Source organism: Eucalyptus grandis, chromosome 1 (genome assembly GCF_016545825.1).
Source record: "Eucalyptus grandis isolate ANBG69807.140 chromosome 1, ASM1654582v1, whole genome shotgun sequence".
Lineage (NCBI taxonomy): Eukaryota > Viridiplantae > Streptophyta > Magnoliopsida > Myrtales > Myrtaceae > Eucalyptus > Eucalyptus grandis.
In genome coordinates this window covers 25,089,445-25,112,050 of record NC_052612.1, presented here as the reverse complement: position 1 = coordinate 25,112,050, position 22,606 = coordinate 25,089,445, and the positions used below count along the sequence as shown (strand labels likewise).

The 22,606-nt window shown below is 39.2% G+C and overlaps 1 pseudogene; it reads left to right on the top strand.

Moving 5' to 3' along the window:
- Positions 1 to 2,073: 2,073 nt before the first annotated feature.
- LOC120296241 lies at positions 2,074 to 6,772 on the top strand (annotated as a pseudogene).
- Positions 6,773 to 22,606: the final 15,834 nt, after the last annotated feature.

Below are 22,606 nucleotides of genomic sequence, written 5' to 3'. Positions count from 1 at the left end.
TGGTTAATTAGATTAGGCTAAGATTGTTTAGGTGGTTAGTTAGATGTAATTAGTGAAGTTAAATTAGTTATTGATGCCTGTTAGATGGTTAGATAGTGCCATTAGCTTGTAGACACGTGCTATTATTTATTTAACGAACCTTGAAAAATTTTTGGGTCCGTTTCAGCGTCCAATTAGGCATTATGGGCCTAAGCTAGATTTTTAGCATTTATTTAATAATTTCTGTAATTATTTATTTTCCAGAAATTAGGTTGGGATAGATGATGATCGGAATTTTATGCTGATTATTATGGTGCAATTTTTTTTTTTTATCTATTTTAGTGTTAAATTGTGCTAAATTGATTTAATTGTGATTTTAGGAATTCATTCCCAAATTAAATAATTTTGGTAACTAATTGGAAAATTACCGGGCATCGATTTACAGCGCCAAAAATATGTTTATGAGCTATTGAAATTGATGGATGTTCTAATGGAAAAATATAATATTTTGGCTAAGGCCGACTGTGTACCCACACATATGTATTTTTATTGGGTATGATAAAAATGGTAAATGGAACTGATGGTTTGGGATGGTATACTGTATTGGCCTACCGGCAATAGGTCAGCTTAGATTGACAGCATTATACCTTATTAGCTTAGAGAGAGCATTAATAGTGTGCTATATCAACCACGGGCGATATGTCAGCTTAGATGGAGAGCATGACACTATTATATCAGTTTAGTGAGATCTATACTATCTACTTATCAGCTTAGAGTGAGCAGTCCTAATATGAGTGGACTTATAGATAGTATTAAATGGCCCAACTTAGGATAGTTGTGATGACATGCAATCGATTGGGTCGATTGATCGATGATTCGGTTTGTTTTGAATGGGTGTTATGTTTGTCAATATTTATAAATTGAACTAACTTGCAAGGAGAGACTGAGGCCAAGGTAAGTCCTCTGACTTGTGTTGTGCTTAGGTAGCCTTTAGGGCGTATTGGCTTCCTAATCGGGTCTTAGGGGGTAGAACTTGCTGAGACGTAGTCTCACTTCATTGTGGGACAACATTTCAGGTCCCTAGATGGCAGCACCTCCCCCTCCTCCCATGCATTTTGGTATACGTGAAGAGATCACCGAGATAGGATATCACTTTCCCATACACCCCCACTCGGAAGGACTAGAGTATGTTTTGGTGAAATCTATTGTCTGGGTTGATGTGGGTAGAGACGGTATGGTGCCCCACAAGTATCGATCGTGGTATCGTCACTACCATGATGGATGAAGAGAGGGTCCCATATTGGAATGTGATGTGCCTTTGTATGTCTAAGAGGTAGCATTTGGAAAGGAGACTGCAGATCCCAAGGACGGAGAGGTGATCGATGCTAAAGACCCTAAGCTCGATGGTGACCCTGACACTCCTGTGTACTCGGCTGTGGACTCCAGATGGAATGAAGAGGAATGAGAGATTGTTGAGTAGGAGGAGGAACTTGAGGAAGAGCCTGAAGATGAGGACCCTGGAGAGGAACCGGAGGAGGAGTCGGAGTAGGATCTAGAGGAGGATCTAGAGTATGACCCAGATGAGGATTGAAACCCCCGCCTTGTTTTGCAAACTCTAAGTTGTGATCTGATGTGTGATAGATTTGACTTGTTAATAGTATTGTAATATACTATGAGGTTTGCTTTGTATAAATGTGTGATTGTGGTTTTTTGGTTTGAAAAATATGGCCCTACTTTTCAATCCCATTGTTTTATTGTCTGAGGATTGTTTAACTACTTCAGCATGCGTATTAAAAAAAGAAAAGGTCGGCAATGCATCTTGGGATTGCTATAAAATTGACCAAGCAGGGATGGGCACGTGCTCAGAGGACCAGGGCGTGACATCCCCATTTAAGTGGTATTAGAGCGTGGTCGTTAGAAATTGGAGTGATAAGGTGTGATGGATATGGGATAGTAAGTAGGAAATGCCTTTAAATTGGTGTCTGGTGCATGTCGATGGTAGTTGACTAGTAAAATTATTTGCCGTGTGTGTATCACTCATCTTCTAATCTAGTGTGGATTTAGAAAGCAAGTTTTGGTAGGAAAGACTGAACTATGAGCGAGCTGGAGCAGAGAACTCCGAGCAATAGAACTATTAGGCCTATAGCTTGGGTTAAGACATCAATCAGGGTTAGTACCCAAGGAGGCAGAGGTAGGACACAGGCACAGGCCAGTGCTAGTGGAATAACACCACCTCCTGTTGGTGCTGGGATAGTAGCCCCTAATGATCCTAGGATCAAAGGGATCATGCGAGTGCTAGAAGTCATAGGGAATCAAATGGACCAGCAAGCTTAGAATCAAGCCATTGCTGTTGAAGCCATTGCTACTGTTGCTGTTGCCGCTGCTGCTGGGGCCGTGCCTGCTGCTGCACCTGTTGTCGTCCCTGCTGAAGTTCCACTTGGGAATTTGACCGCTGGGAAGCCGATTCACAAGTTAGTGAAACAATTCTTAAAATTGAACCCACTGAGGTTCATCGGTGAAGGAGACCCTGAATCGCATCGTTCTAGATTTAGGATCTTGAGAAAGCGTTTGCACTTCTGATGTGCAACAAAGAGGAGAAGGTGGTACTAGCTGTGTACCAACTTCAAGGCAATGCAAACATTTGGTGGAGAGCCACCAAAGATACAATATTTCCAGAAGGTTAAAGCTCAGCATTGTAAGTCGGTAGGACTTCTGCAACCTCTTGCGATCCCAGAATGGAAATGTGAGCATATTATGATGGACTTCATGATTGGATTACCGAGGAGTCAAAGAGGAAATGATTCGATTTGGGTTTATTCGACAGATTGACAAAGTCAGCTCACTTCATGGTAGTTTAAAAGGACCTCAGTTTGGATAAAAACACAGACCTATGCATGCGTTATGTAGTTTTTCTGCATGGAGTGCCGGTGACGATAACTTCATATTGAGACCTGAGATTTACCATCGCTTTTTGGAAGAGCTTGCAAAGTGCTCTAGATACAAAGTTTCAGTATAGTACGACGTATCATCCTTAGACAGATGGCGAGTCTAAGAGGACAATTCAGACACTCAAGGACATGCTACAAGCTTGTGTACTATATTTTAAAGGAAGTTGGGAAGAACACCTTCATCTCGTGGAATTCGCCTACAACAATAGTTATTAGTAGAGCATTCGGATGGCTTATTTTAAAGCATTGTATGGCAGAGTGTGCAGGATACCAGTGTGTTGGGATGAAGATGGGGAAAGGAAGATTATAGGCCCAGAGTTGGTTCAACAATCAGTGGATGACATGGCAGTGATTAGAGGTAGATTAAAGACTGCTCAAAATTGTCAGACTAGCTACGCAAATAAGCATCAAAGGCTTTTGGAATTCCAAGTTGGTGATCACGTTTTTGTGAAGGTATCGCTAATGAGGGGAACTTCGTGCTTTGGAAAGAAAGGAAAATTGAGTCCGAGTTACGTAGGTCCATTTGAAATTCTGGAGAGAATTGGGACCTTAGCATATTGTCTTGCCTTGCCGCCAAGATTGGCACAAGTGCACGACGTCTTTCGCGTGTCGATATTAAGGAAGTATGAGCCTGACCCGACCCACGTACTTAATTTCGAGGAATTGGACATGGATGATCGTGTGTCATACGTTGAAAGCCCGGTTCAGATAATGGATAGAAAAGAGCAAGTTCTGCGTTTAAAGACCATCCTGTTGGTTAAAATGGTTTGGCAACACCACGATATCGAAAGAGCAACATGGGAGACTAAAGAGTTGAAGAGACAGTTGTACCCCCACCTTTTTACTTAAGTATTGTATGGCTTAAATTTCGAGGAAAATTTTTTTATAAGAGGAGAAAAGTTCTGACATCCCAGATTTTCATTCATATTTTCTATTGAATAAATCGGGCATTTCATTGACACACCTATAGGGCTGTTCTCAGAGTTGACCACTCTCGAGATAACTAGACTATCCAGGGAAGCCATTAATAAATTTTAATGCAATAGACTCAAGAATTTGACTAGAATTTGGCTACTTGACCGTGCTCATCTTTAGAGGCCATTACGGTGTAGTTAAAAATCGATAAGATGTCAGAGATCGGATGGTTCGACTGAGATGTGTTGCTAATCGTGAGTGACACTACTAAATTGGAAAATTTTCGTTGATCAGCACTAGACTAATTTTTCTATCGTTTTGGTACCATGTGTCTATATTTGGATCATCGAGATTTTCACAATAACCGAGAGTCGTCAATATGTTAAGTCGGTTCATTGTGGCTCAAAGAAAATCGACCATGGGTCATTTGTGCTAAAAATTTCTTAAACCTACCTAGTAGCCTAGGTCACGTTAAAAATGTGCCAGAGTGAAGTTAATCGTGAATCTGAGTTCGATTTCAGAAATTGAAGATTCTTTCATGTCACAATAAATTCTAGAAATGTCGACTCAATCTTAGAGGATTTTTCTGCAACTCGAGACTTTTTGAAAAAAAGTTGGCATTTTTATTCAGAAAAAGGCACATGGTGAGGAAATTGGGAAGCAAGTGGGACCAATTGGTGAGGAAAGATACCAATTGCATTTGTGAGGTGTTAATTGTGACATTCTAGATTTTCAATCTTGTTTTTTATTGAATAAATTGAGCATTTCATCGATGCACCTATAAAGACCCAAGATTTACTGCCGCTTTTTGGAAAAGCTTGCAAAGTGCCTTAGGTACCAAGTTTCAGTACAGTACGGCATATCATCCACAAATGGATGGCTAGTTTGAGAGGACAATTCAAACCCTCGAGGACATGCTAAGAGCTTATGTACTAGACTTTAAAGGAAGTTGGGAAGATCAACTACATCTGGTGAAATTTGTCTACAACAATAGTTACCAGCAAAGCATCTAGATGGCTCCTTTTAAAGCGTTGTATGGAAGAGTGTGTAGAACACCAGTGTATTAAGATGAAGTTGGGGAAATGAAGATTACAGTTCCAGAGTTGTGTGACCAAGAGATGATCATGATGACATGTAATTGACAAGGTCAATTGATCGATAATTCGATCTGATTGTGTGATGTGATGTGATCGTGTATATTTGATATATATACTGACTTGTAGGAAGGAATTAAGGCCAAGGTAAATTCTCTGATCCATGTCGTGCTTAGGCAGCCTTTTGGCCATATTGTCTTTCTAATCGGGTCTTCGGGGGTAGAACTCGCTGAGACATTGTCCACTATTTATTGTATAACCATTCAGGTCCTTAGGTGGTGTTGGTGAAGGATTGGAAGCCTTGGAGTTTAAGAGGTGAAGTTCGAAGAATCGGCGATCTTGTTCGGCTAGCTAATCATAGGACAATTATCTTTTGATGGAAGTTAATTCCTTTTTGCAGACTTTGTTTTATGAACTAGCTGTTTAAAACTTGACTTAACAATATGCCTTGTATATATTTACACTATGATTTGCAACGTATATAAGTGTAGTTGCTTTTTTTTTTTTAAGTGTGAAAATGTGGAGTCCTACTTTTCTATCCCATTACTTTATTGTCTAGGGATTTCATATTTGTTTCCGCATGCATATTAAAATGAAAGAGTCGGCGATGCATCCTTGGACATCACTATTAATCAACCAAGGTGAGGGATACGTGCGTGCCTGAGGATCGGGGTGTGACATTCCCGTTTAAGTGGTACAGAACAATGGTTTAAGGATTGGAGTGATAAGGTGCGATAGACCTGGGATAGTGTTAGGATAGACCTTTAAACTCATTCTGGTGCATGTCTGTGTTAGTTGATTGATAAAATTGCTTGTTGTTTGGGTCACTCTGTTTCTAATTCAGTGTAGAATTGGAAATAAGCTTCAGTAGATAAAGAAGCCATGAGTGACCACGAGCCAAGAACTCCTGCTAAGAGGACCATTAGGGTTGTGACTCGAGGTAGAGCGCCAGCACAGAGTGCCAGTTACGATAACCTCAAATAGAGACCCGAGATTTACTGTCATTTTTTTGGAAAAGCTTGCAAAGTGCCTTAGGTACCAAGCTTTAGTACAATACGGCATATCATCCACAGATGGATGGCCAGTCTGAGAGGACAATTAAAACCCTTGAGGACATGTTGAGAGCTTGTGTACTAGACTTTAAAGGAAGTTGGGAAGATCAACTACACTTGGTGGAATTTGCCTACAATAATAGTTACCAACAGAGCATCTAGATGGCTCCTTTTGAAGTGTTGTATGGTAGAGTGTGTGGAACACCAGTGTGTTAGGATGAGGTTGGGGAAAGGAAGATTATAGGCCTAGAGTTGGTTCAGCAATTAGTGGATGCCATGGCAGTGATAAAAGGTAGATTAAAGACTGCCAGAGCAGACAGAAAAGTTACGCAGATAAGCACCGGAGGTCTTTGGAATTCCACGTTTGTGATAATGTTTTTTCTGAAAAGTGTCACCAATGAGGGGAACTTTGCTTTTTGGAAAGAAATGAAAGTTGAGTCCGAGGTACATAAGTCCGTTTGAGATTCTTGTAAGAATCGGGACCTTAGCGTATCGTCTTGCGTTGCTACCGAGATTGGCACAATTGCATGATGTCTTTCACATGTCGATGTTAAGGAAGTATGAGTCTGACCCAACCCACGTACTTAATTTCGAGGAATTGGACGTGGATGACCGTGTGTCATACGTCGAAAGCTCGGTTCAGATAGTGGATAGAAAAGAGCAAGTTCTGCGTTCAAAGATTACCCCGCTGGTCAAAGTGGTTTGGCAAGACCATAGAACTGATGAAGCAACATGGGAGACTAAAGAGTCAATGAGATAGTTGTACCCCCACCTTTTTGCTTAAGTATTACATGGCTTAAATTTTGATGACAAAATTTTTATAAGAGGGGAAGAGTTATGACATCCAAAATTTTAAATCCTGTTTTCTATTAAATAAATCGGGCATTTCATCGACGTGCCTATTGGGCTATTCTCAGAGCTGATCACTCTCGAGATAACTAGAATATTGAGGGCGATATGTTAGCTTTGGGTGAGCATATTATATTAGCATTGGGCGAGCAATAATTATTAGCTTTGAGTGAGCATATATAGTATAATATGATGGTCTGGGGGCCTTAATCTATCAGATTTGGGCGAGCATATATACAGTATACTATATTATCAACTTTGGGCGAGCTTTACAATCTATTGTCAGCTTTGGGTGAGCAGTCCTAAACTATAGTTAGACTTATAGATAATATTGAATATATCAACCAAGAGATGGTTGTGATGACATGTAACCGACTAGGTCGATTGATCTATAATTCGATCTGATTGGTCGATGTGATGTGATCGTGTATATTTGATATATATACTAACTTGCAAGAAGAAACTGAGGTCAAGGTAAGTCCTCTTACCCGTGTCGTGCTTAGGTAGCCTTTAGGGCATATTGGCTTCCTAATTGGGTCTTAGGGGATAGAACTCGTTGAAACGTTGTTTCATTGGTTATTGTATAATCATTTCAGGTCCTTATGTGGTGTTGGTGAAGGACTGGAAGCCTTGGAGTCGAAGAATCGGTGATCTTGTTCGGCTAGCTAGTCGTTGGACAATTTTCTTTTAATGGAAGTCGATTCCTTTTTGTAGACATTGTTTTGTGAACTGGCTGTTTAAATCCTGACTTAACAATTCGCCTTATATATTTGCACTATGATTTGCAACATATATAAGTGTGGTTGCTTTGTTTTAAAGTGTGAAAATTCGGAGTCCTACTTTTCTATCCCATTACTTTATTGTCTAGGGAATTCACATTTGCTTCCGCATGCATATTAAAATGAAAGGGTCGGCGATGCATCTTGGGACGTTGCTATTAATCGACCAAGGTGAGGGATGAGTGCATGCTTGAGAATCGGGGCACGACACTAAGTGTCCAATTGAAGCCAAAGCCCATGAAATTCGTATGCCCCCTATTCCCTATGGTTTTTGGACCATTTCAAGGTTGCAAGGTGGAGCATTAGTGGCTCATTGAGAGCCAAAGAAGCCATGCTTGGCCATGGTTGAGTCAAGGGGATCAAATGGTGGAAACAAAGGTTTGTTGACCCCTTGTCTCCTCTCTCCTCATCCCCTCTTGTAGCTGGCCAGCTTTCGTCCCCCTCCACCTTGTTTTTCAACTAGCAGCAAGCTAGAGAAGGAGCAGCAACTGCTGAAGTCACTCGCAGGCCGCCACCGTCGCCGGAATGCCGTCCACGTGCCATCGCACCCGCCCGTGCGATTCCGTCCCCCAGCTGCGTTCATCTTGCCTTCTAAGTGTGTCTCCTTGTTCAGCGTGCGTCCCAGCCACTAGTTGAGCTAAGCCAGAGCCCGTTCGGCTGCTGTAGAACCCCGTTCGGCTGCTGTAGAACCCCGTTCAGCCGTCGGTTCCCTCACCAAGCTGTCCACCGATCCAACTATAGCTTCACCTCACCAAAATAGTTTTATTTTCTCTATTTTGCAGCTCAAAACAGAGGGGAAAACAGTGGGATTTCCGGCTCCTTCAAGGCCTTTTTTGAGGTGGTTCCCAGTCTCGAATCCTAGGCCCGCTTTGGAGACAATCGTCCCCCATTGCATCCCCATGAAATTGAACTGACCGGCTCGCCAAACAAGTGAGCTTAACTCACTAAACCTCACTTAGTAGGTTAATGATGCTTAATGGTTAATTAGATTAGGCTAAGATTGTTTAGGTGGTTAGTTAGATATAATTAGTGAAATTAAATTAGTTATCGATGTCTGTTAGGTGGTTAGATAGTGCCATTAGCAAGTAGACACGTGCTATTGTATATTTAACGAACCTTGAAATTTTTTCAGGTCCGTTTCGGCATCCAATTAGTCATTATGGGCCTAAGTTTGATTTTTAGCATTTATTTAATAATTTTCGTAATTATTTATTTAATTAATTATTTTCTGGAAATTATGCTGGGATAGTTGATGACTGAAATTTTATGCTAATTATTGTGGTGCAATCTGTTTATTTATTTGAGTGCTAACTTGTGTTGAATTGATTTAATTGTGATTTTAGGAATTTATTCTTAAATGAAATAATTTTGATAATTAATTAAAAAATTACCTAGCGTAGGTTTACAACGCCAAAACTATATTTATGAGCTATTGAAATTGGTGGGATGTTTTAAAGCAAAAATATATTATTTTGACTAAGGCCGACCATGTATCTGCACACGTGTATTTTTATCGAGTATGATAAAAATGGTAAATGGAACTGATGGTTTGAGATGTTATACTATATCAGCCTATGAGCAATATATCAGCTTAGACCGAAAGTAGTATACCAGTGTACTATATTAACCTATGGGCTGTAATATATCAGTTTAGTGAGAGCAGTATAACTTATCAGCATAGAATGAGCATTACTAGTATGCTATATCAACCTACATGTGATATGTCAGCTTAGATAGAGAGCAATACTCTATTTATCAACTTAATGAGAACTATACTATTTACTTATCAGCTTAGAGAGAGTAGTTTTAATATGAGTGAACTTATAGATAGTATTAAATGGGCCAACCAAGAAATGATCATGATGATATGTAATCGACTGGGTCGATTGATTGAAGATTCGATTTTTTTTTATTAGGTGTTATGTCTATCAGTATTTATGAATTAAACTGACTTGCTGGGAGAGAGTGAGGCCAAGGTAAGTCCTCTAACTTGTGTTGTGCTTAGGTAGCATTTAAGGCGTATTGGCTTCCTAATCGAGTCTTAAGGGGTAGAACTTGCTGAGACGTAGTCTCACCTCATTGTAGGACAACATTTCAGATCCCTAGATGGCAGCACCTCCCCCTCATCCTGTGCATTTTGGTATACCCGAAGAGATACACTCTCACCCGGAAGAATTAGAGTATGTTTTGGTGAAATCCACCATCTAGGTTGATGTGGGTAGAGTCGGCATGGTACCCCATGAGTATCGATCGTGGTATCGTTACTACCATTATGGACAAAGAGAGGGTCTCGTACCGGAAGGTGATGTGCCTTTGTATGTCTTAGAGGTAGCATTCGGAAAGGGGATTGCATATCCCAGGGACGGAACGGTGATCAATGCCAAAGACCCTAAGCTCGAGGGTGACCCTGAAACTCCCGTGTACTCGGCCGTGGACTCTAGTTGGAGAGAAGAGGAATGAGAGATTGTTGAGTAGGAGGAGGAACTTGAGGAAGAGCTTGAAGAGGAGGACCCTGAAGAGGAATCCGAGGAGGAGTCGGAGTAGTATCCAGAGGAGGATCTAGAGTATGACCCGGATGAGGATTGAAACCCCCACCATCTTTTGCAAACTTTGAGTTGTGATCTAATGTGTGATAGATCTGACTTGTTAATAGTATTGTAATATATACTATGAGGTTTGTTTTGTACAAAAGTGTGGTTGTGGTTATTTGGGTTTGAAAAATATGGCCCTACTTTTCAAACCCATTGTTTTATTATCCGGGGATTGTTTAACAGTTTTTGCATGCGTATTAAAAAAAGAAAGGGCCGGCGATACATCCTGAGACATTGCTATAAAATTGACCAAGCAAGGATGGGCACGTGCTTAGAGGATCGGGCGTGACAAACGTAAACATCAACAGATGTTGATGTGGGCAATTCTTAAATAATATTTTACGTTTTCGAATTTATTTTAATTTTTTTCTTTTTCTTTTTTTCTTTCTCTTTCTTTTTTTCTACACTTCCTTCTTCTTTCTCTATCTAGTCGTTGGCAGCATATGGCTAGAGGCAAGGCCGATGATGGACCTTGTCGGCCTCAAGGAAGCCTACCCATGGTTGGGTGACCTCACCTAGGCTACTTGCGAAGCTGGTGAGGCCTAACATCATCAAAGGACACGAGGCTAAAGGCCATGACCTTGCATAGCATTTAGCAATGGCTATGATGGGCAAGGCTTGCACTTGCTATCCATGGAAATGCTTGACCTTGCTAGATTCAGTGAACTCATGCCTCGCTAAAGGTTGTGAAGTTGAAGGGCTCCACCTCGCGTGGCTCGGCGAGGCCTCACACAACCATGGCGAGGGCAGCCTTGCCATTATTAGGTGAGGCTTGCCCTCGCTAGTGGCCATCGAGGCTGAACTTGTTGACGCTCCTCTGAACTTGCCGATGCTCCTCTCTAGCCAGCTGCTAGCTAGAGGAAGAAAAAAAAGAAGAGGAGAGAGAGAGAGAGAGAGAGAGAGAGAGAGAGAGAGAGAGAGAGAAATAATATTTGTTAGAAAATTGGCCACATCAGCATTAGTTGAAGGCCGATGCCAAACCTTCCAAAATTTAGTCAAATGGATTGAATTGGCACAATTACAAAATGTTTATGATTGGATTAGCAAAAAAAAAAAAGTTTAAAACTGAACTATGAAATTTGCAAAAGATTTAATAGTATTTTGGTAATTTTTCCATTGTTATAAGATTTTAGTGATGCCAAAGAAACATTTCAATTTTAACCATATAACATAATGTCTTTTTTTTTTATACTATTAGCCAAATGATATTACATAGAATATGTAAAATGTTATTGAATAATAATAATAATAATAATAATAATAATAATAATAATAATAATGGGGTTCAAATCTACACCATTTAAGGGGAGATTGGAGTGAAAACGATTTAATTTTAGATATAGGTTTTGACTCCTAGCATGATAAAAGTTTGAGAATAAGAGTTAGAATAAGAGTAGAGTAGAACTGATAGAAAAAGAAAAAAACCCAACTAAACCAGGAGGCTGAATTGTCCTCCAACGGTGCCCTAACCATCAAGCTGAAGGCCAACTAGCAGAGTAGTCAATCCACATGCCCAAAAGCAATTAAATGGGACGAATACCAAAATAATTTCACCATGGAAGCATGCTCACGCAATATCTCCATCATCTAGAACATGTGCACATGTAATTCATTCCTTTACATCATGTTGATTTTGTGTGAGAAGTCGCTCAACATGTATATCAATTCCCTAAGACTACAACTACTGTCCACCATTTCTTTGTTGAACAACGAGTAATTTATAAGCATATCTCATCAAAGCGAAAGAGCAGGACAGATAAATTTGAGAAACTCTAATGAAAAGAGCCGGAAAATTTGTTAGCACCCAATACAAAAGTTCCAGTTTCAAAAAAGTGGCACTTAAATGGTATTTTCCTAACTTTTAGCACTAAAATGTCCCATTGTGTCAAGCTTTGGCATTTGGGATGTTCTTTTGCCTAAGATTATGTATATATTTTTGTTTGACTAAATTTATGCCCGATCATCCACCTTGCTTGACATAGACGATAAAACAGCAAAATAAAATTGGAAAGATCATGAATGATCATTTTCAAAAAAGGTAAAGGATACCAAATTGGGTGTTTATATTTCTAGCGTAATCAAGTCCTTAAATTCATAACCTTTGGTCTGCAAAAATAATACAGGCTCTTGCATTTTACTTGATCTCTTAATCGACCTACAAAAGATTAGTGGTGACTCTTGAAATAAAGATAAATAATTCAATTTGAATGAGCAAATAAGTTAGGATTGGTAGGGTTTGGGAGAGCTTGTGTTGAGCATAAGCGCCACCTTACAAGAGGACCATTCACACATACTTGGCAATCCGTCAAACTCCCTTGGGGTTTCACCTCAAAACGATCATGATAACCATCCATTTTGCTCCCAGTATGAAGTAGTTCTTGACAGGGCTATTTTGAGAAATCTCTTTCGTATCTAAGGCACAAAAGGGTTATAAAGGGTTAAGCGTAGAGTTTAAAAAATAGAATTAAGCGCCTTTCGTCATTTGGGCGTATGTTTCAAAGGGAATCTTCATCCAAGATTCATGTTTATTAATGTGATGTCTTAACTCTCATAGAATTATGAGGATAGTACACAACATATGGTTTGTCTTTTTTATTTTGATATCATCGATCTATCATTAATGTGCAATGAACTTTGCTTTGCAATACTAATTGACACTATTGGACTTGTCGACACTCATTACGCCCCAACAAACATTTCCATTATTATTATACTTATTGTGACATCTTGATTTTCCAATTCCGTTTCAATAGAATGAGTTGGACATTTCATCTATGCGCTTATAGTTCTTTTCTCTGAATTGGCCACTCACGAGATAACTAGTCTATCAAGTGAAGCCATTAAAGGATTCTAACGCATCAGATTTGAGAATTCGACTAGGAAACGACTTCTCAACCAAGCTAATCTGCAAGGGTCATTACGGCATAGTTAAAAATCGATTTGAGATAAGAGATATATCGACTCGACAAAGGCATGTAATTGAGTGTGGGTGATTCCACTTAATTACACAATTCTTGTCGATTGACACTAGATCAATTCTTCTATCGTTTTGGTACCCTGTGTCCGCATTTAAAATCTCGATACTTTCATGACAATCGAGAGTCACCAATGTGTTGATTTACATTGTGGCTTGAAAATAGTCAACCACAGGTCAAATGCACGAAAATTTTTAAAAGCTACCCGGTAGATTAAGACGCACTAGAGTCGCGCCATAATGAAATTAACCGTGAGATTGAAACCGAATTCAGAAATTGGAAGTCTTTTAGTGTCACAAATCGTTTTAGGAATGTTGACTTATCTTCAGAAGATTTTTCCGCAAATCGAGTTTTTGGCGAAAAATCAAAGTATGGTGAATTTGGTTCGAGAAAATTGATAGGCCCGCTTTTGGTAGAGCCATTCCATCCAAATGAAAGGACCAATTTACATCGATTTCACTGTTTCATCCAAAGTTTTGAATGAGATAAATATTTCACTTTATCTATATGTCACGAAATCCAATACTGAATAACCATTTCCAAGGGACTTGAACTCTCTTGAAATCGGACCACCCACGTCTCCTCACGTTGTTCGAATTCCGGTTATTTGGCTCTATTTCTTGTGCACGTAAATTCAACCAAAATCAAATTCAAAATAAGAGAAAACACTCTTCATATAGGTTGATAAAGAAACTATGGAGCAATTGCTTATTATCTTTCCAAATATGATAACGTTATCTATAATTTATTTTCATTATTTGACATTTCAAATATCTGCACATTAAAGTGAGTTTACTTAGTTTTCGAATATCAATTTCTTATCTACATACAACCAGTGTGGGTGTGCACAATTGCAACTATCTTTAAAGCAAATGCAAACATACTTTCTACATTTCAAAGTGTTATTAAAGAAAGAGGGGAAAGAAGATGTGTGATTAGTAGGTATTGCTGTGATGTGAGAGAATAGCTTCTATGCTAGGGAAATTATCTAATCAATCTTAAAGATATTGTATGGATGCTAATTCAATCATAAAATTTTCATTTTTTTCCAATTTAGTTTTAAACATTTGCACAAAATTCAATGTAGTCATTTTGGTGAATTAGGGTAGAAATGATAACCATTAGTCCCATAAATAGATTACTCCTGGATGATTTTTAAGCATAAATACTTGACAACACAAAATTTCTACTCTTGGAATAGAAGTTTGTTTGATAATGGTACAAAAAGTTCTCCTTGTTGGGCAGCAATGGCGGACCACAATCAACGAAAGGCGGCCGATGACCAGTAGATGCCGGGTAGCAATGGGTGGGCAACTAGCTTGTAGCTAGAGCGAGTGATGAAATGAATTTTTATTTCTTATTCTAATTCCAAAAAATTGAGAATTATACAAATTTTATTTCTTATTTCTATTTCAAACATATTTCTAGACTAAAAATTTGTTCTATAAATAGAAAATTGAAATTGTGTTATCAAATAGATTTTTGTCTAAACCTATTCTTGGGAACAAAAAACTAATTCTAGTTAGGTATAAAATGGTTATAATGTGCACCTTTAGTTGCTGGAAATCGTTGTTGTGGAGGAGTGTCATGTCAAACGACCAAACATGATTGAAGTGGCACATCAATCATTTCTATCAAAAATTGATCAAAATGACTATATCAAAGTTTGTGTAAAGATAATGATTTAATTTGCTAAATTGAAAAGTTTAAGACTAAATTAACATTTATACAATAAGTTTAGGACTGATTAGATAAATTTCCCATTTGATGTTGCTAAGTAAAATGGAAAGAAAATTGCCAAAACTCTAGAATTGCTCAAGTTGCAATTACTTTGGTTTCGTAGATTTCTTGGTAACCTCTTTAAGAAATTTCCATAACGACAATCAAGCGCATATATAGGAACAAATCCGATTTTGTTTCTATATATAGAAATTTCCACCCTTTCAAGAGATATTAATTTGTATATATATCATTAGACAAACCCAAGGGTAGCTAAGATACGTCCGGGTTAGAGAGGAGAAAACAAACAATGGATAGTGGTAGCAGAAAATGCTTATGGATGATTTTGTTCGTGGCATTTGTTTTGGGCTTAACTTTCTCTCCTATTGAGGCGAGGAATCTCGCCACAAGAAATCTGGCGAGTCCCCGCAAAAATCAGAGGAGCGCCTTTTCATTTCAGGTTATTGCCCAAAGGGTCAATTGTTCCACCTTCTGGACCCAGTACTCCGCCTTTTCATTTCAGGCTATTGCCCAAAGGGCCAATTGCTCCACCTTCTGGACCAAGTGCTCCGCCTTTCCATTTCAGGCTATTGCCCAAGGGGTCAATTGTTCCACCTTCTGGACCCAGTCGTCGCATTAGCCCGTCGCCACCTCCACCACCAGTACTCCGGGGTTGAGATTCAACATCGATGCGTTATGCGTGCCGAAGCAACAAGCGCTGCATTTCTATGTTTCTTTGCTCTTGGACGATGTCGCCTGTTGGAATAAATGGTTCCATGTTGTGTTGCAATCTCATTTGGTGTGTGGTTTGATATTTTTTGAGGCAATAAGTAATCTGATTTTGAAAGATTTGCTGCTTTTGATCTTCACGTGGTCTTTCGATATAACGATAACTTGTGGTGCTTGAGCGTTTGGCTTTTGGTTCTGGTTGGGTGGGGTGGACCATGAAGCAAGTATTTCTTTATGTTTTGTATTAGAATATGGCATGTATGGGTCCTTATTTTTATAACAAGAAACCCGCTTGAAATAGGCAAATTTGTTGGATCCATTAAATATTCAACTAATCTCATGTATGTATTAGACAAGATTCGAGAAAAAGTCGAATGGAGAGTCAAAATATGGATTCTTTACAATTACTGGGGTAGGATTGCATATAAGATGCGCTTCATTTTCATAAGAGGAAGTTAATCTTCCTGTGCATATTACTATTTACCAATAATTAGTTCAAAAGAAACCTCGACTAAATCTGAAAGTTATAAAAATTATGTGACGATTAACCACTTTAAATTTTGAAAAATTTCAGGGTGTCCTGATTTTTTTAAAAGATAACTAAAAGTGGAACTTGTCTCAAATTATAACCTCAAAGTAGCCAACTTAATTTCAAATGAGGCCATGAACTCGCTTATCGACTAAATCTTTGCAGGCAAGTACTTACAACTTTTCGTGGCACTGTAGGGGTATTTTGATCTAGAGCCATTTTTTTTTTCTTTCTTCTTCCTCCACACATTGCCCAACTACCAGCCTCTAGCCAACTTCCTCCATGTCCCCTGACACATCTTCATCAGAGTCAGCATCGACAAAGAAATCGAGAGCAATGAATTGAGAAATGTAGGCAAAATTAATTACAATTCCAAGATGCTGAATTGGCTCTCGAGGACCGATTTGCTTCATTGGCTTCCAAAACGTGGTGGACTTAGTCGGTGATTGTTGTGCTTGGAGATGACGTGAGCTTACTTAGATTGCTCCTTGTAATTTGCCTATTGTTGATGGCCACTGACAATGAAAAATCTGGAAATTACTTTCACGCAAATTGCTTGCGAAATATAATGAAGAGGCAGTTTTTAATAAGGAGATTGAGATATTCGAATAAGAGAATGCTGTCCTATTTGGACATTGGTTGAGAGTAGAGGCCCACTCTAGAAGTTGTTTTACCATAAAGAAAGGGATGAGAGATGGAAGAAGAGTATATTCTATAAAAACTTCAAAAATTCTGCACAAGTTGTGAGTATATACCGGGAAAAAAAAAGGCAGTGCTATTTCTAACTCCTATATAACTAAATCCATTCAATTTATACCAAAAAGAAAATATTACTGTCTATCATTTAATCACAATTTAAATTGGTAGTCCCAAATATTTTACTTTCCTTTTTTTTTATAGTTTTTCTATAATTATATAGGATCTACTTACCATAATTAAAAATTTAATATGTTTAGGGTTTGTTTGTCATGGATTTTCCATGTATAGTGAAGGCACTATTCTTTTTTTTTTAATTGTTAGATATGACTTCCATAAAAATTTATTTTGTTGAAAAGAGAAATTTCCTAGAATTCTAGTCCATTTTCACGTTGTCAATTATATTTATAGATAAATTGTTAAGCAGATGAAGTTTAGCTAAATTAAAACACTACACAAACTAATATCATTTGGATAGACAAAAATTAATATCATTTGAATTGTTTACAAAAGAATATCAAGATTCCTTATTGTGTATAATATTTTAAGTTTTTTTATTTCTATATATTCTTCTAACATGTTACATGCTTTGTATAAAAGTATTTCGATAATATAATAAGGAAATATGATAAATTCTTTGATATTGTAAAGGAAGAGATTTGATATATATATATATATATATATATATATATATCAAATAGACTAATGAAATTAATAAAATGTTAACCAAGAAAGGGAGATTTTGAGATAAGAGGGATAAAAAGTAGATAAATTGTTATAGAAAAAATTACCAAAATAATCCTAAACTTATTACAATTTTTCCAATTCAATCATAAATCTTATTATTATTATTATTATTATTATTATTTTTGCCAATTCAATTATAAACGCTTTTGCAATTGGGCCAATTTAGTTCATCCAATCATGTTTGGCCAGCCGGCACTAACGTTGTGACATCCTAGATTTTCAATCCTGTTTTCTATTGGATAAATCGGGCATTTCATCGACGCGCCTATAGGATGATTCTCAAAGCTGATCACTCTCGAAATAACTAGACTATCCAGGGAAGCCATTATGGAATTTTAATGCAATAGACTCGAGAATTCGACTAGGAATTGGCTACTCGACTGTGGTCATCTTTAAAGACCATTACAACACAGTTAAAAATTGATCAGATGTCAAAGATAGGACGGTTTGACTGAGATGTGTGGCTAATTGTGGGTGTCACCACAAAATTGAAAAATTCTCGTCGACCAGTACTAGACTAATTTTCCTATCATTTTAGTACCCTGTGTTCGTATTTGAATCATCGAGATTTTCATGATAACCGAGAGTTACTAATGTGTCAAGTGGGTTCATTGTGGCTCGAAAAAAATCAACTGCAGGTCATTTGCACTAAAATTTTTTGAAACCTACCCAATAGCCTTGGTCACACTAAAAACACACTTGAGTGAAATTAATCGCAAATTTGAGTCTGATTTCAGAAATTGAAGATTCTGTCATGTCACAATAAATTCTAGGAGCATCGACTCAGTCTTAGAAGATTTTTCTGTAACCTAAAACATTTTGGGAAAAAGTCGGCACAAGGTCGTTTTTGTTCAGAAAAAGGCATGGACCATTTTTTATCACGAAATTGGGAAGCAAGTGGGATCAATTGGTGAGGAAAGATACCAATTGGAGCGGTGAGGTGCTAATTGAATTTATTGAGGTTAAATTGGATTGATCGAAGCAAGATTAAGTGTCCAATTGAAGCCAAAGCCCATGAAATTCGTATGCTCCCATTCCCTATGGTTTTTGGACCATTTCAAGGTTGCAAGGTGGAGCATTGGTGGCTCATTGAGAGCCAAGGAAGCCATGCTTGGCCATGGTTGAGTCAAGGGGACCAAATGGTGGAAACTAAGGCTTGTGGACCCCTTGTCTTCTCTCTCCTCATCCCCTCTTGCAGCCAGCTAGCTTTCCTTCCCCTCCACCCTGTTTTTCGACCAACAACAAGCTAGAGAAGGAGTAGTAGCTACCGAAGCTACTCATACGCTGCCACCATCGCCGAAACGCCATCTGCGTGCCATTGCGCCAACCCGCCCGATTTCGCCCCCTTTCGTGTTCGGCCCGCCTTCCAGGTGCTTCTCCCTGTCCAGCATGTGTCCCAACCACTAGTCAAGCCAAGCCGAAGCCCATTCGGCCGCCGTAGAACCCCGTCCGGCTGCCGGTTGCCTCGCTAAGCTGTCCACCGGTCCACCACCAGCTTCACCTCACCAAAATAGTTTTGTTTTCTCTGTTTTGCAGCTCAAAATAGAGGGAAAACAATGGGTTTTTCAGCACCTTCAAGGCCTGTTTTGAGGTGGTTTCGAGTCTCGAATCCTAGGCCCGCTTTGGAGACAATCATCCCCCATCACATCCCCATCAAATTGAACCAACTAGCTCACCGAACAAGTGAGTTTAACTCACTAAACCTCGCTTAGTAGGTTATTGACACTTAGTGGTTAATTAGATTAGGCTAAGATTGTTTAGGTGGTTAGTTAGATGTAATTAGTGAAGTTAAATTAGTTATTGATGCATGTTAGATGGTTAGATAGTGCCATTAGCTTGTAGACATGTGCTATTATTTATTTAACGAACCTTGAAATTTTTTTGGGTCCGTTTCGGCATCCAATTAGGCATTACAAGCCTAAGCTAGATTTTTAGCATTTATTTAATAATTTCCGTAATTATTTATTTTCTAGAAATTAGGTTGGGATAGCTGACGTTCAGAATTTTATGCTTATTATTATGGTGCAATTTGTTTATCTATTTTAGTGTTAAATGCTAAATTGATTTAATTGTGATTTTAGGAATTCATTCCTAAATTAAATAATTTTGGTAACTAATTGGAAAATTACTGAGCATCGATTTACAGCGCCAAAAATATGTTTATGAGCTATTGAAATTGATGGGATGTTCTAATGGAAAAATATAACATTTTGGCTAAGGCCGACCGTGTACCCACACATATGTATTTTTATTGGGTATGATAAAAATGGTAAATGCAACTGATGGTTTGGGATGGTATATTGTATTGGCCTACCGACAATAGGTCAGCTTAATTGATAGCAGTATACCTTATTAGCTTAGAGAGAGCATTAATAGTGTGCTATATCAGCCACGGGCGATATGTTAGCTTAGATGGAGAGCATGACACTATTTTATCCATTTAGTGAGATCTATACTATCTACTTATTAGCTTAGAGTGAGCAGTCCTAATATGAGTGGACTTATAGATAGTATTAAATTGCCCGACTTAGGATGGTTGTGATGACATGCAATCGACTGGGTCGGCTGATTGTTGATTTGATCTGTTTTGAATGGGTGTTATGTTTGTCAATATTTATAAATTGAACTAACTTGCAGGGAGAGACTGAGGCCAAGGTAAGTCCTCTGACTTGTGTTGTGCTTAGGTAGCGTTTAAGGCGTATTGGCTTCCTAATCGGGTCTTAGGGGGTAGAACTTGTTGAGACGTACTCTCACCTCGTTGTGGGACAACATTTCAGGTCCCTAGATGGCAGCACCTCCCCCTTCTCCTATGCATTTTGGTATACCCGAAGAGATCACTGAGATAGGATATCACTTTCACATACACCCCCACCCGGAAGGACTAGAGTATGTTTTGGAACGTGATGTGGGTTGATGTGGGTAGAGACGGTATGGTGCCCCACAAGTATTGGTCGTGGTATCGTCACTACCATGATGGATGAAGAGAGGGTCCCATATTGGAACGTGATGTGCCTTTGTATGTCTAAGAGGTATCATTTGGAAAGGAGACTGCAGATCTCAAGGACGGAGAGGTGATCGATGCTAAAGACCCTAAGCTCGAGGGTGACCCTGACACTCCTGTGTACTTGGTTGTGGACTCCAGTTGGAGTGAAGAGGAATGAGAGATTGTTGAGTAGGAGGAGAAACCTAAGGAAGAGCCTAAAGATGAGGACCCTGAAGAGGAACCAGAGGAGGAGTCGAAGGAGGATCTAGAGGAGGATCTAGAGTATGACCTAGATGAGGATTGAAACCCCCGCCCTGTTTTGCAAACTCTGAGTTGTGATATGATGTGTGATAGATCTGACCTGTTAATAGTATTGTAATATACTATGAGGTTTGCTTTGTATAAATGTGTGGTTGTGGTTTTTTAGGTTTGAAAAATATGGCCTTACTTTTCAATCCAATTGTTTTATTGTCTAAGGATTGTTTAACTACTTCCGCATACGTATTAAAAAAAGAAAAGGTCGGCAATGCATCTTGGAACGTCACTATAAAATTGACCAAGTAGGGATGGACACGTGCTTAGAGGACCAAGGCGTGACATCCCCATTTAAGTGGTATTAGAGCATGGTCGTTAGAAATTGGAGTGATAAGGTGTGATGGATATGGGATAGTAAGTAGGAAATGCCTTTAAATTCATGTCTGGTGCATGTCGATGGTAGTTGACTAGTAAAATTATTTGCCATGTGTGTATCACTCATCTTCTAATCAAGTGTGGATTTGGAAAGCAGGTTTTGGTAGGAAAGACTAAACCATGAGCGAGCTGGAGCAGAGAACCCGAGCAAGAGAACTATTAGGCCTATAGCTCGGGTTAGGACATCAATCAGGGTTAGTACCCGAGGAGGCAGAGGTAGGACACAGGCACAGGCCAGTGCTAGTGGAATAACACCACCTCCTGTTGGTGCTGGGATAGCAGCCCCTGATGATCCTAGGATCAAAGGGATCATGCGGGTGCTAGAAGTCATGGGTAATCAAATGGACCAGCAGGCTTAGAATCAAGCCATTGCTGTTGAAGCCGTTGCTACTATTGCTGTTGCCGCCGCCGCTGGGGCCGTGCCTACTGCTGCACTTGTTGTCGCCCCTGCTAAAGTTCCACTTGGGAATGTGACCGCTGGGAAGCCGATTCACAAGTTAGTGGAACAATTCTTAAAATTGAACCCACTGAGGTTCATCGGTGAAGGAGACCCTGAATCGCATCGTTCTAGATTTAGGATCTTGAGAAAGCGTTTGCACTTCTGATGTGCAACAAAGAGGATAAGGTGGTACTAGCTGCGTACCAACTTCAAGGCAATGCAAACATTTGGTGGAGAGCCACCAAAGATACAATATTTTCAGAAGGTGTGATCTCGGTGTGGGACGCCTTCCTAAGGGCATTTAATGATTAGTACTTCTCAGGTACTGCTCGAGAGCAAAAGATAGAGGAGTTCTAACATCTTTGCCAAGGGAGCATGACAGTTAACCAGAATGGGGTCAAATTTGTAGAACTCTCACAGTATGCTCTGAGGTTGATAGAATACCCTAAAGAGAAAGCCCGAAAATTTAGAAGTGGTCTTCTTTTTGAGTTGAAACAACCCTTGCAACCCTTAGATCTGATTGATTATCAGAGATCTATCATCGAGCTCAGATGATAAAGAGAGGATTGAATGAGCAAGCTGCCTCGTTAAGATAGAGGTTTAGTTCTTTTAGAGAAGGAATCCGCTACGGAAAGAAGCCCGTGGAAGGAAGCAGATTCCAAATCCCGCCCAACAGAAAGGGTGGAGTTGGCAAATCTTGGTCAAACCGGATTGAGGTGTGTTGTGTTTGTGGAAGGCGACATGGAGCGAATCAGTACCCTCGTAGGACGGGTGCCTATTTTGAATATGGCCAATAGGGTCACATGGCTAGAGATTGTCCAAGAAAGCCAATAGGACAACCACAATTGCCGCGGTTGCCACCGTTGGGACAAATCAGAGGGTATGCATCTTA